Raw genomic sequence first — 13,645 nt, 5'->3', positions numbered from 1 at the left:
AGGGGCAAAATGGTCATTTGCCACCTGGGAATAAAATGAGAATTTTAGAAAAGATTGTTTTGGCCCCATTTGACTTATTGGAGTATAATTTGACTTATTGGAGTAAGATTTGAGGTTTAGAAGTGAAACATTTTAATTTCGGTATAATTTGGAGTAAAAGGGTAAAATAGTAATTTTGCCACCCCAGGGGCAAAATTGTAATTTTCCACCACCTGGACATTTTTCCAGCACATGGTCTTCCTTTATCCCCATTTTGACCATTGACTAATTGTGTGGTGGAGATAAAAAGGATTAAAATTTTTAAAGTTTTAAAAACGGGCCAATGACATGATGCCACATGTCATGCCTTTATTAATTTATTATTTTCCTTTTTAAAAGGCACAAAATCAGCCCATCTTCCACCCCATGGCCGGCCAAACGAGCAAGAAGAGAGAGAAAATAAAAACAAAACCCTAGAGAGAGAAAATCAAAGAAAAAGTGTGAATTTTCAAGGAAATTAAGTGAAAAAGGTGAGATTTTTTCTATTAAGCTTGAGTTTTCTTATTCCCAAGCATTTCTATTTATTTTTCATGATTAAATTACATGTTTTCATGATAAATTCAATTCTGAAAAAATGGGTTAGGAGAGAGAAACTTGTTAGATTAATTTGATTTTAAGTTATGTTATTGTTTTAAGTTAGTTTAGCATATTTAGAAACAAAACAATAAGAAAAGAACTTATTTTCTCCCACAATCATTAATGGCTGAATTTACCATGTGTTGAGTGAGGATAAATTTGATTTTCATTCTAGGAGAATTGGTTAGGAAATGATGAATTATGAGCCTAGAAAAATAATGGGAATTTTCGGAGCAAAAATATGATTTTTTACCCACTAGGGGTATTTTCGTAATTTGCTATCGAGACTGATAAATTGAATCTCATTCACAGTTATTGAGGTAATTTAGTTATAATTGGAGTGTAGAAAGTGAGAAGAATTGATTTGGAGTTAAATTGGAGATAATAGGCCGAATTAGGTCAACACCGCATTTAAGCGGTAGTCGGATAAATTGTATATCATATCATGCATATATACCGAGCCTGAATTGATTTTATAATGGTCAAGCATTGATGTGGTGAATTATGTATTGTACATTGTGGATAGGTGGTGAGCAAAGTACACTGGTAAAAGTACAAAAATTGTGCTTGGAGACTGGGATTAGGAGTACATCGACTCCTAGAACTGTGAGTGAACTTATTATCGTCTTAGTTATCTAGAGTAGATTTATACAACTATGTGATTTTATGGAAAATGGGTTTAAATGGTAAATTGCTATGTTTTAAAAGAAATTGTGATTTTATAAAATGATTTTATAAATTTTCTGGAAAATCGAATATTGGTTTTGAAAATAGAGTAATTGGAGACTGTCTGCTTGTGTTGCAAATTTATGGTTTTGAATTGAATGGCTTATGACAATAAATGAGCATGAATGACTAAACTGATTGTGGTGTTATAATTATTTATACTATGTATTCAGCCTTGAGAGGCTAGGTTGCGATAAATTGCCATGTCATGCTAGAATGAATTTTATTGATTGGTGGATTATATATTAATTATTTACTGCAGAGGGGGTTCCGTGGACCAGCTTATTAGAGGGGCACGGTAAACTCCATTATATTATTACCTCGAACGGAGAGGCACGTAGGGTATCTTCTGGGGTAAAACTTAGGGTTCACTTCACGCCAAACCACCACGTGAAGGGGAACTCAGCCAACGCCAAGGAACGACTGTATTTTTCTCAAACTAAAAATATATTTTAAGTATATACAAAATTTTAACCGCCTTGGCAAACTCGGTTGGATGCCCTGCGCAAGGTATCACCGAGTATGAGTTTTGGCACAAGCCAAAGTTTTAAGAAATTCATAAGCCAAGTTGATTACTCGATTTATATGGATTGATTTTATTTAGTTGAAATGAACTGAAAGGTAATGAAATTACAGTATGATGACTTATTTTAATTGTCTCCATTTACTCGACTTTAGATAGTTTAGATGGTATCTGTTTACTCATTGGGATTTTATAATCTCACCACCCTCATTTCCTCACATTTCAGGCTCAGGGAATTCCATAATTAGTTGATTTTGACAAGGACCTTCATTTGGACCCGAATCGATAAAAGCTGTAGGTTTCTAGCTTCCGATGCATTTTGGTTAGATGTGGGCCCACGTGTCACTGTAAAAAAATTTTATACTTTTGTTATTTGCTTTATAGTATATATGAATATAATTATCTTTTACGCTATAAGAATTATGTACCGATAGTTTTATGAAAATTATTTTACAAGAAAATAGTTTATTTTATTGAATATTTTTATTATATTCAAATGGTCAATTTTTCACTTCAAATGAACGTTTTAGATACTTAATTTTTTTTAATCATTAAATATATATTTTTGACTTACCTATTACATTTTTAGCAAGTTTCAAGATTTTTGACAAAAATGACGAAAATGCCCCTATGAGCCAAAAAAAAAAAGAAAATGTTATGTTATGATTTGAAAATGATTTGTAATCCTTCGTATTTTGATTATTTGATAACTATTGCTCATAGGGGAAGTGCGAAAGCTGATACGAGAGCCTTGCGAGGTTTCGATCGACATTCGGGGTGAAGAATGTTTGTCGAGGCTTCGTGGCGGTTGTCACGGGCTCGATGGGGAGTTCCGGGTTGTGACAATTTGAGTTATATGGGTTTGGTTTCTTTTGAAATTAAGTTTGGGAGTTTTAAATTAGTTTGGATGGGAGGTAGACTTGGTTAAAGTTTAATTCATTTTTCATGTAGACACAAGTTCAAGTCTTTATAGTAACACAAATTTAAATATTTTAATATTTATTAATAAATTAATTTTTTTATATTAATCAATATAAAACATAATGTTATATTACTAAATTTATTATATATATATTAATGACACAAATTATATGTTATAATTTGAAATATATTACAAAATTTGTATAATTAATTATCAATATAATTTTATAAAAAGCATGATAATAACTAATAAAATTAATAACTGTAATCATATAAATAAAATTTACTATAAGCTTACATATAAAACATATTAATATATATATGTAGGATATTTTAATATATACATATATATACATATATATATATATATATATAAAAACTTATAAAGTTATATCAATTAAAGTCTATAACTTGTAGTTTCATCTTAATACAATAGGTTTTTTTTTTTTGTTAATAATGCAGGTTTATATATATATATATATATATATATATATATTCTATAGCTGTGATTCTAATATTTATACATAGATATAATAAACTAATATATTTTAAATATATTATATTAATAAATTTATTATATATCTATCTTCTTAATTTATATATATTAACTAATTAATATTAAAACACACATAAAATATTATTATTTTTTGTTTAATTTATTATTTTATCTTATCATGTATTTTTATAAAATAAAAAAAAATTTATTTTGTTCTTTTTATCAATTTTTTAATGTTATAAAATTAATGAATTTGGAATTATTAATTTATAATTTATGATTCAATAAAGTTTTCAAAAATGTAAAAAAAAAGCAAAGGAAAACATATTTAAACTTTTAAATATTATAAACTTCAGTATGTATGTAGTTGCTTTTATTAATATCTATTTTTTATAAAGGATTAATAAAATTTATAAAAAGTTTAAAATATTTTAAGACAACAAATTTAAAAACTATTATTACCAACGGAATTTTCCAATGGAATGTTCCGTTGGAAAATTTTCGTTGGTAATAGCTTTTTTCAATGGAAAATTCTGTTGGAAACTTTAGCGGGCTTTAAAATTTTTTGGGTCCCTAAACTTTCAGATGGATTTCCAACAAAAATCCGTTGGAATTTTTGTCAAAAAATTTGGTGGGACAAATTTTTTTTGGCACAAAAAAAATCTCCAATGGATTTCCAACAGAAAAATTCCGGTGGAAATCCATAAGAAAAAATAACAACAAGTTCTATTAGAATTCCCTTGAAAATTTCCAACGGAATTTTTTCCATTGGAAAAAATCTGTTTGTTTATGGTGTTTTGTTGTGAAATATAATTTTGAAGGAGAATATTAGAGAGAAGTAGTAAGAATGTAAGAAGATTTTTTATTTCATTTCTTGTTTCAGTATATCTACCATCAACTACAATGCCTCTATTTATAAGCACACGTAAGTGGAGGGGAAATGAATGTACATAAATAGAGAGAATGAACTTAGTAGATAGGGATGTACATACACTGGATGTAATTAAGAGATAGGGATGTACCAACATAAATATGTTCATTGGATATGGGGAGATACATTAGGTATTATGAAATATAACGGATATTCACATAGTTCATAACACTCCCCCTTGAATGTCCATTATACTGCCTCATTAAAAACCTTAAGCTAGAAAAACCCAGTGGGACAAAAATCGATCAGAGGGAAAAAAGAGTACAATGCATGGTCCATAATTGCTCCCTTTCAATTGAGCCATATTGTCACTTTTGGGGCAAATTAATCTTTCATTTTCTTAACTTTTCTCATTCTAATGTCATATACTAATTTATCAAATGTTGACATCGATAATGATTTGGTAAAAAATTCTGCAAGATTATTGGTGGATTGAATTTGTTTAATGTCAATTGGTCAACTTAATTGGAGTTCGTGAGTGTTGAAAAATTTTGGTGAGATATGCTTGGTCTTATTACCTTTAATATATCCTCTCCTGACTTGTGCAACGCAAGCAAGATTATCTTCATAAATTATAGTGGGAGAATTTGTAATTGATGTTAAATAACAAGAATTATGAATATGTGTTATAATGAATCTCCACCAAGCACACTCTCTTCCTGTTTCATATAGAGTGATAATATCGGAGTGATTGGAAGATGTAGCTACTAGCATTTGCTTAGTAGAGCATCAAGAAATGGCGATGCCATTATAGAAAAATAAATAACCGATTTGAGAGTGAGCCTTGTGCGGATCAGATTTATATCCCGCATCAGCGTATCTAACTAAACCAGAGTTAGTAGAATCCTTAGAATAATATAATCCCAAATCTATGGTTCCTCAGAGATAACAGAAGATATATTTTATTCCATTCCAATGTATCCAGGTTGGCTTAGAACTAAAACGTACCAATAAATTTACTGTAAAAGCGAAATTCGATCTCACACACTGTGCCAAGTACATTAAAGCCCTAATTGCATTGAGATATAGTACTTTAGGACTAAGTATCTCTTCATCAGGTTCTCTATGACGAAACGAGTCTTTTTAGGGATCAAAAGACCTTACAACCATAGGGATGCTCAATGGGTGAGCCTTGTCCATGTTAAAACGTCTAAGAAATCTCTCAATATATGCTGACTGATGGACAAGTATTCCATTTGCTAGGTGCTTAAGCTCTAAACCAAGACAAAATTTGGTTTTAACTAAATCTTTAATTGCAGACTCCCCTTTCAAATATTCAACAGTTTTAGATAATTCTTCTAGAGTTCCAATCAAATTCATATAATTGACATAAACTACTATAGTAGCAAATTCGGTTTTCGATTTCTTAATAAACATGAATGGGAAAATCGAATCATTTTTATACCCTTCCTTGATTAGGTACTTGCTTAAATGTTGATACCACATGCGATAGGATTACTTTAACCCATACAAAGATCTTTGCAACTTTATTGAGAATAAGTTGTAGGGAATGTATGCTTCAGGCATTTTGAATCCCACGAGAATTTTCATATAAATATGAAAGTCTAATGAACCATATAGATATGTCGTCACAACGTCCACAAGATGCATTTCTAGTTTTTCAAAAATTGCTAAGCTAATAAGGAAATGAGAGGTAATCATATTCATCATAGGTGAATATGTCTCATCATAATCAATACTAGGTCTTTAAGAGAAGCCTTAGGCAATGAGTCAAGCTTTATACCTCACGACCTCATTTTTCTCATTTTGTTTCTATGAAACCTCGACCTTCATAGACGTGTAGCAAAAGGTGGAACTTATGTTTAAAGGTTTAATTTGAGCTAATGATACTAGTTTTACATTACTTATAATTATTTTATGTCGTTATAGGAGTAGGATTAAAAAGTGATTTCAATTGGTGAAGAAAGGTGCATAATGGGCTGTTGCTTTATTTACATATGTTTTGGTTTTTCAAGAATATCTCCTACTACAGAAGTTCAAATAACATGATTTTTGGACCATTAGAAAGCTAAGAGGCAGGGATACAACTTTGATGTTTACCACTTTGCCCATTTTTGATGGGAAGGTGGTCAAAATCTTTGTCGAAGTGAAAGTACTATGTTAAAAGAACAGATTTGGACAGAACATTTGAACGTTGTGGCGCTGGAAATTGAGAGCCCCAACCCTCACCGTAATTTCTAAAAATAACAAGCTTAGGAGATTTTTGATGCTAGGGCTTTTAGGGGCTACTTAAGAAACCTCTTTCAGAGGATTTTGGACCTTTTTCCAGTGCCAAAAGAGTAAAAAGATTGCACAAGAAAAGGAGGAAGACAAGTGGCCTTGTTAAGGGCATTATTGTAATTGCATGAAAAGTTAGATAAGCTTTAACTATAAATATCTACTCTTTAGCAGCCTTTTTCATTTTTCCAACAGTTTATTCTTCCTATCTTTCTATTCATCTCACGTTTCTTCATCCTTCATGGGAGTTCTCTTTAAGCTTCCATAACTCTCTCAATTTAGTCTCAAATTTCATGCTTTTGTGCACCTTTTCACAATCCCTTTGTGCCCTTTTACTCTTTCACCTTAAAAAATCATCCAAAGTCTTAAACTAATACTTTCTCTCACCAGCTAGGTGTTTTAGAGAGAGAAAGAAAGGCTCTCTATAATAGTTTGGGAATTCTTAAGGAGGAATCTAATTACAAATCTAGCAAGGTGAGTATTGAAATTAAGTTGATATTTTTAGTTGTTGAGAACGGCTGGTGGTTAGATCTGTGAGTGTCTTGTAGTTAAGGTGATTTATTCATTTTAGTGTGATTAGAATAGTGAAAATAGATAGCCACTTATGGGTAGTTGGAAACTAGTTAGGAATAACTAGCAGAACATGAATTAGAAGATAGCTTTTAGAACTATATTTATGTGAACTGAATTAATTATGATGCTACTATGATGATAGGTTCCAAAGAAGCTCCACCACCCCATTTGGACCATTAAAGGAAGTTGGAATTGGGTAAAGATTTAACAAATACCAGTGAGTGAACCTACACTAAAAGGTTTTCGGTAGATGTACATACGTTTGAACGAATCACTTGAATTTTTTAAACTGTCTTTTCTTCAAATTGCATACGAGAACAAGCCTTTAACGAAACATTTTCCTTGCGTTGTGAAATGTGATTGTAATGAATTTGCAAAATCCCTTTATATGTTGATATATATATATATGTATAGTACATTGGTAGATAATATTGTGTAATGAATATAATCGTACGTGTGCGCGATGTGAGGGATGCACATGCTGGTAATGATAGGGTGTGGAAGTGTGGAGGATGACATAGTTGTGCGCGATGTGGGGGTGCACACGATGACTCCAACTATGTGCGCGATGTGGGGGTTGCACATGAGCTGGGTGAGGCGGCGGTGATATGCATGCTGAAATATGTATATGTGTATATGTATGTTATAGAAAGTTTATTAAAATATTTTTGATTGGGTTGTATGTTGGCATTGTTAATTTCTGACATATTTTCCTTTTCTTTAACATCATGGTTGATCATGAATTTCCAATGTAAAAAGATTAATTTATCTAGTTTGAAATGAGAGGTTTTAACAAGAAACCCTCGTGCAGTTGAGAGAAACCCTTGTGCAGTTGAGAGGAACCCTCGTACAGATGATGATATGTACCTAAAATACGCTGCAGTGAGAATGCCTTTTCGCTGCAGCTAAAATCTGTCTATTACGCTGCGTTGCTTGGATAATTGCCGAAAATTTTCTCTCTTTCCAATTTCATGTTGAACATGATTCCTTCATTATTAAATGATTTAATAACCAAAGGTTTAATGGAGGGGTTTTATTAAGAACTTGAACTAAATTGCCTTGTTTTCAAATAAGTGCATCATGATTTTCAAACCTCCCTTATTGTTGCTTGTTCCCTTCTTATGTTCACTCACTGAGTTTGTACTCACTGTTTTTAACTTCATGTTTTCAGATCAGGAAGTAGTCAGAACCTAGGTTGAGGTGTTCATGTAGCTTTATCTCCTAGGTAGGTATCTTAGCATTCAATAGCTGAACTTCCGCCAAGGTCACTCTACTAGAAGTCAAGAGTCATTTTGTTTGTACATACGTTCATGTGATGTAAAGTATTAAGATAGGTGTCTTAGACAAGGTATGTATATTGTGATTGGCAATGCCACTGCGAGTTGGCATTGGTTAACATTATTTTGGGTTAATGTGAAATGCAGTTTTTGATTGCTATAGCACATTAATTAGGTACTTATAGGTTGGAAGCATGAAAGGTGACTTTAAGAATAGTTGATGGAATAATGAGTAGGATTATATAAATAGGCTTGATTAGGCTTGGTGGGCTATGGCCATTGGGTCCATGCTCTGGTCATGGCCCTAAATTTGGGTCATGACAGTTTTCGAACAAAAACTCACTTGTATCCAACGTGCTTCACATTGTCGGGGGTTTGAGCTACAGGCTTGAAAACCTCTCATTTAGCTAGGGAAGTTAATTCAGCCTGGATTGCTTCCTCCTACTTGGGCCAATAATGCCTTTGACTACATTCGATAATAGATCACGATTCATAATCATCATTTATAATCTCATGAGCAGCTAAGAGTGCAAAAGCATCATCGATGATTATTTCATTTCAATTCCAATTCTCATTATAATATGTAATGTTAATCTCAGTATTCCCAAAGTCAGTGGCCTTTTTATGGATTTGTGCCTCTTTAGAAGTAATAAGCTCTTTTGGAGCAAGCTTAACACTTGTCTCTTTTAGAATGGTTTCTAGATTCCTCTTTTTTTGTTTTCGAGGGATAGTGTCTTGTGATCCTATCGGTCTTCCACGCTTCAAGTGTGAGCCATTTTGATCCATTTCAACATGTTCTTCAAGAACAGTAATCCTAGCTAGAACATTCATAGCTAGAATATAAGACTTTGTAATCTTGGTAGCATCATTAAATGAGTTAGGAAGTCTATTGGTAATTGCTTGTAAATGGATTATACGTTGCTCCTCATTTTCACATTCATGAGTTATTGAGTCTAAATGGGATAGATTTTTCTCATTTCATGAGAAAATCTCAATTGGTTTATGCTTTTCAAATATGGAAGCCTTAAGTATCCCAATTGGTGGAAACACTATTTCATCAAAATGATAATCTGCGAATCTGGCGATAAAAAGATCACCTATCGTTGGTTCCAAGAACTTAATAATGGATGGTGAATCAAACTTAATGTAAATGCCCAAACGACATTGGAGACCCATTTTAGTCCTTTTTGGCGGTTCTATAGGCACTTGTACAGTGCAACCAAAGGTGAGTAAATGTGAAATGCTTGGTTCAAAGCCTAGAACCAACTACATGGGAGAGTAGCAGTGGGCGCAAACTAATTAGTGCCTCCGCATGCAAAAACAACATGACCCCATGCTAAATAGTTGAGCTTTATTCTTAATAATAGAATATGAGCTATAATTTAGATGTGCTTAATCAATGATTCTGTGAATCCGTCCTGAGTATAAACATGTGGAATCGAGTGCTCAACTCGATTCCTAGTGAAGCATAAAAAGCATAAAAGCTTTTTGATGTAAATTCACCAGCATTATCCATCCCTATGTACTTGATTGGATAATTAGGGAAATGTGCCTGGAGCTTTATAATTTGTGCAAGCAAACATGCAAAGGCGATGTTGCGCTTAGATAACAAGCAAACATGGGACCATTTGCAGAATGTGTCCACTAATATCATGAAATATCATAATGACCCACTTGTCAGTTGTATTGGTCAATAAATATCACCTTGGATTCTTTGCAAGAATGAAAGGGATTCAAGATTTACATTTGTCATAAAAAGTTTAGTAATGAGCTTTCCTTGTGAAACTTGTGAACAAGTTTCACAAGTATAATCTTTAGACAACAAAACCTTTTTATCCTTTAAAAAGGTGTTCTTTAGTTTTTTAGATTATCTGGCACCTCATCGTAGCTCTTGGGTGACCTATATGATCATGCCAAAGTCCAAATTCATCGAGATTTACCAATCTCCAGGACATGGTGGCGTAGGATTTAACAACTCTAATAGTGACATGCTACAATCTCATAGTTGAAGCTTCCAACTTGTCATGGATGGTCATTTGGCCCATCTTATAAGAAGTGATGCAGAGACATTCCTTATTTTTCTCATAAATTGTCTTAAGAGCATACCCATTATGGCGTACATCTTTGAAGCTAAGTAGATTTCTCCACGACATGCTTAGTAATGCATTCTCGATATGCAAGGTGGTGCCATTTGGCAAAATAATTGTGGCATTTCCAAAGCCATCAATAATCCCAACGGGACTTGATATTGTACGAATATTTGCCTTTTACAGTGTCACATTTGAGAAAAAGTGTTTGCTACGAAATATGGCATGTGTTGTTGCACTATCAAGCAAACAAACATCTTTACTTTTCTCAGTGATTTCCATTTGCACTTATATTGAAAACTTTAGGTGTCAAGTATCATGAAAATTTGCAAATTAGTCATAGGGTTTCAAATAACAAATATGGAATTAATTTCATAATAATTAAATGACCGTATTGTTTTTCCTTGGGAACAATCAACCAAGGGTAACACATTTAGAGAAAAAAATAGTAAAATCCTTAAATCTTAAGTCTAGGTTGTCTTCCACCGTTCTGATGCCTTATCATGGCAATCAAGGTCCTTGAAGAAATCAAAGACTTCTAAGGATGTTTTTGCTTCTACAGGAGCAGTTAGAGTCATTTCAACGAAGGCATTGTTAGCTTCAACGAGTCATTTCAATGAAGGCATTGTTTGCTTCAATGTTAGCTATAACAGTAGGATTCTTAATGGCATGAGTTTCAACATGCTTGCCCTTATTCTTTAAGGATGCCTGGTATAAATTAGCAAAATTTTTTGGCGTACAATAGGTACACGAATAGTGTCCAATCATGCCACAATGATGGCAGTTACTTTCATCATGCTCCTTCTTGGGTTTCTTGCCCTTACCATGCTTTGGGTCAAGATTTGATTGCCTAGGGCGGTAAACCTCTCGCCACCCTAACGTGGGTTATGCCTTTGCTTGCTTTCACAGAGCTTAAATTGGCCTGTATTCTTGCTAGAACAAAAATTTGCTTCAAGCAATGCTTTCGAGCCAGCAGGTCAAGATCATGGTTCTTGAGCAGTAGTTCATTAGTTTGTTAGGCAATCAAGAGGGCAAAAATCAATTCTGAATACGTCTTAAATTGACGCTACTGGTATTGCTATTGTAATACAATAGTTAAAGCATGGAAGGTGGAGAAAGTTTTCTCTAATAGCTCTGATTCAGTGAGCTTAACACCAGATAACTTTAGTCAAGACACAATATCAAATAAGGTTGAGTTATAGTCGAACATTGATTTGAAATCTTGTAGCCTGAGATGTTGCCAGTCATATTGTGCCTGAGAGAGGATAATAGTCTTGATATGATCTAGACTTGGCAATTGGTGTTTTTATGTCTTAAACGTGTCAGACACGATTAGACACGAAACACGTTAAGGTCAAACACGAACAAGACATGAATAATATTCATGTCTTAAATTCAAAACACATACACGTAGACGTTCAATAACCATGTAACATGACACGACACGATTAATAACACAATTAACACGTTTAACACGATTAAATAAAAATATTTATAATTAAAAATAATTTTATTTTTTAAATTTAAAATCAATAATTATAAAAATAATTATAAAAAAAATAATATAACATCAAATATAACAAAAAAAGTTCAAAATTTCGATTTAGGCATGACATAATTACATTATTATCTTTATAAATTTTTAAGAACTTATTAAAATAATTATTTAAAATTATTTAAGTAAGGCTAAAATAATCTTTGACTATTAATTTTTAACAAGTTAATAAACGTTTCACATATACACGTTTAAACATGATAACACAATTAACACTATCAGTGTTTAAACGTGTTACTCATGTCTAACACGTTAAGACACAAAAATTTTCTCTTCTTAAATGTGTCAGACACGATTAGACATGAAACATGTTAAAGTTAAACCCAAACCTATTGAACCTCACGTCTTCCAGTGTTGAGTCCAAAATTACTAGGTCTAGTATGATTATACCTTTTTTTCAACCTCGTCCACAGGATCTCAGGGCCTCAGATGGATAAATATCGAGTCTTCAACCTTTCATGTAAATGACGATGAAGGAAAATTAGTGCATTCACCTTATCTAAGTCATTTGCATTTCTGTCTTTAATAATTGCATTAACAAGACCTTGCCTTTGGTGATATATTTCCACATCAAGGCACTAGGATAAATAATTGTTTCCACTCACTTCCAGGATGTGGAACCTGGGCTTTTCAATATTTGCCATAATTCTGCGTACATAATTTGGATCCTTAAATTAATTGATAACTTTAGAGATTCCCGAAGACCTACCATTACTTCTGGGATAGACAAAGGCTCAAGGTCTATTGTCAGCTTCAAGCCAGTTGGACAGTATTGTGAGACCCCAACCTCTATAGGCTTGTAAATAAGCATAGATGTAATAACACGAGCTAAGGGTAGTTTCGTCATTTCTTCTAATAGCTCCCAAAAGAAAGTTTTATGATATTTTAAGGTCTAAATAGGCATAAGACCGCATAAATGATGTGTAATGATAAAAACATGAAGAAAACTAGAAGTGACAATAATTTTCACAACAGAGGCAAAATGGTAATTTTTCACCCCGAGTAAAAAATTTTAAGTTTTTGTGAACCCGAGTATATTTAGACCATTATGGACTTGGCCTCAGTGTTAAAAGAGTAAAAAGATTTCATAAAGGGGTGGAGAAAGGCAAGCTAACTTACTAAGGGCATTTTCGTAATTTTTAAAGGAGTGGATAAACTTGGGCTATAAATATCTTCTCTTTCCAGCAGCTTCTTGAATTTTCAGCAGCTTCTTGAATTTCCAGCAGCTTCTTCTTCTTATTCTTTTCCTATCTCACGTTGCTTCCATTCTCCATGGAAGCTTGATGTGAAGCTTTCATAATTTTCTCTCTCTAGCTCTAATTTTCATACCTTTGTGCCCTTTTGACTAGAACCCTTGTATTCTTTCACTCTCTCACTTTAAAACCCTTGAAAAAAAAATCTTGTTTCCATACCCTCTCTCACTAGTTAGGTGTTTTAGAGAGAGAAAGAGGAAGCTTTACAATAGTTTGGAGAATTGTTGGAAATAATTTCAAAGTTTTAAAGCTATTAAGGTGAGTAGTAAATTTGAGTTGAAATTTTAGTATTGAGAATAACTAGAGATTTGATTTGTGAATATTTTGTAGTTGAGATTGTTAATTCACTTTGGAATGATAGGATAGTGAAAATGGATAGTCATTTAATGGCCATTTGAAGTAAGCTAAGAGAAATCTTTTGGACTCTATAAGTATGTGAATTAACATAAT

Source organism: Theobroma cacao, chromosome 5 (genome assembly GCF_053813885.1).
Source record: "Theobroma cacao isolate CCN51 chromosome 5, ASM5381388v1, whole genome shotgun sequence".
Classification (NCBI taxonomy): domain Eukaryota; kingdom Viridiplantae; phylum Streptophyta; class Magnoliopsida; order Malvales; family Malvaceae; genus Theobroma; species Theobroma cacao.
This window is presented reverse-complemented; position numbering follows the sequence as displayed.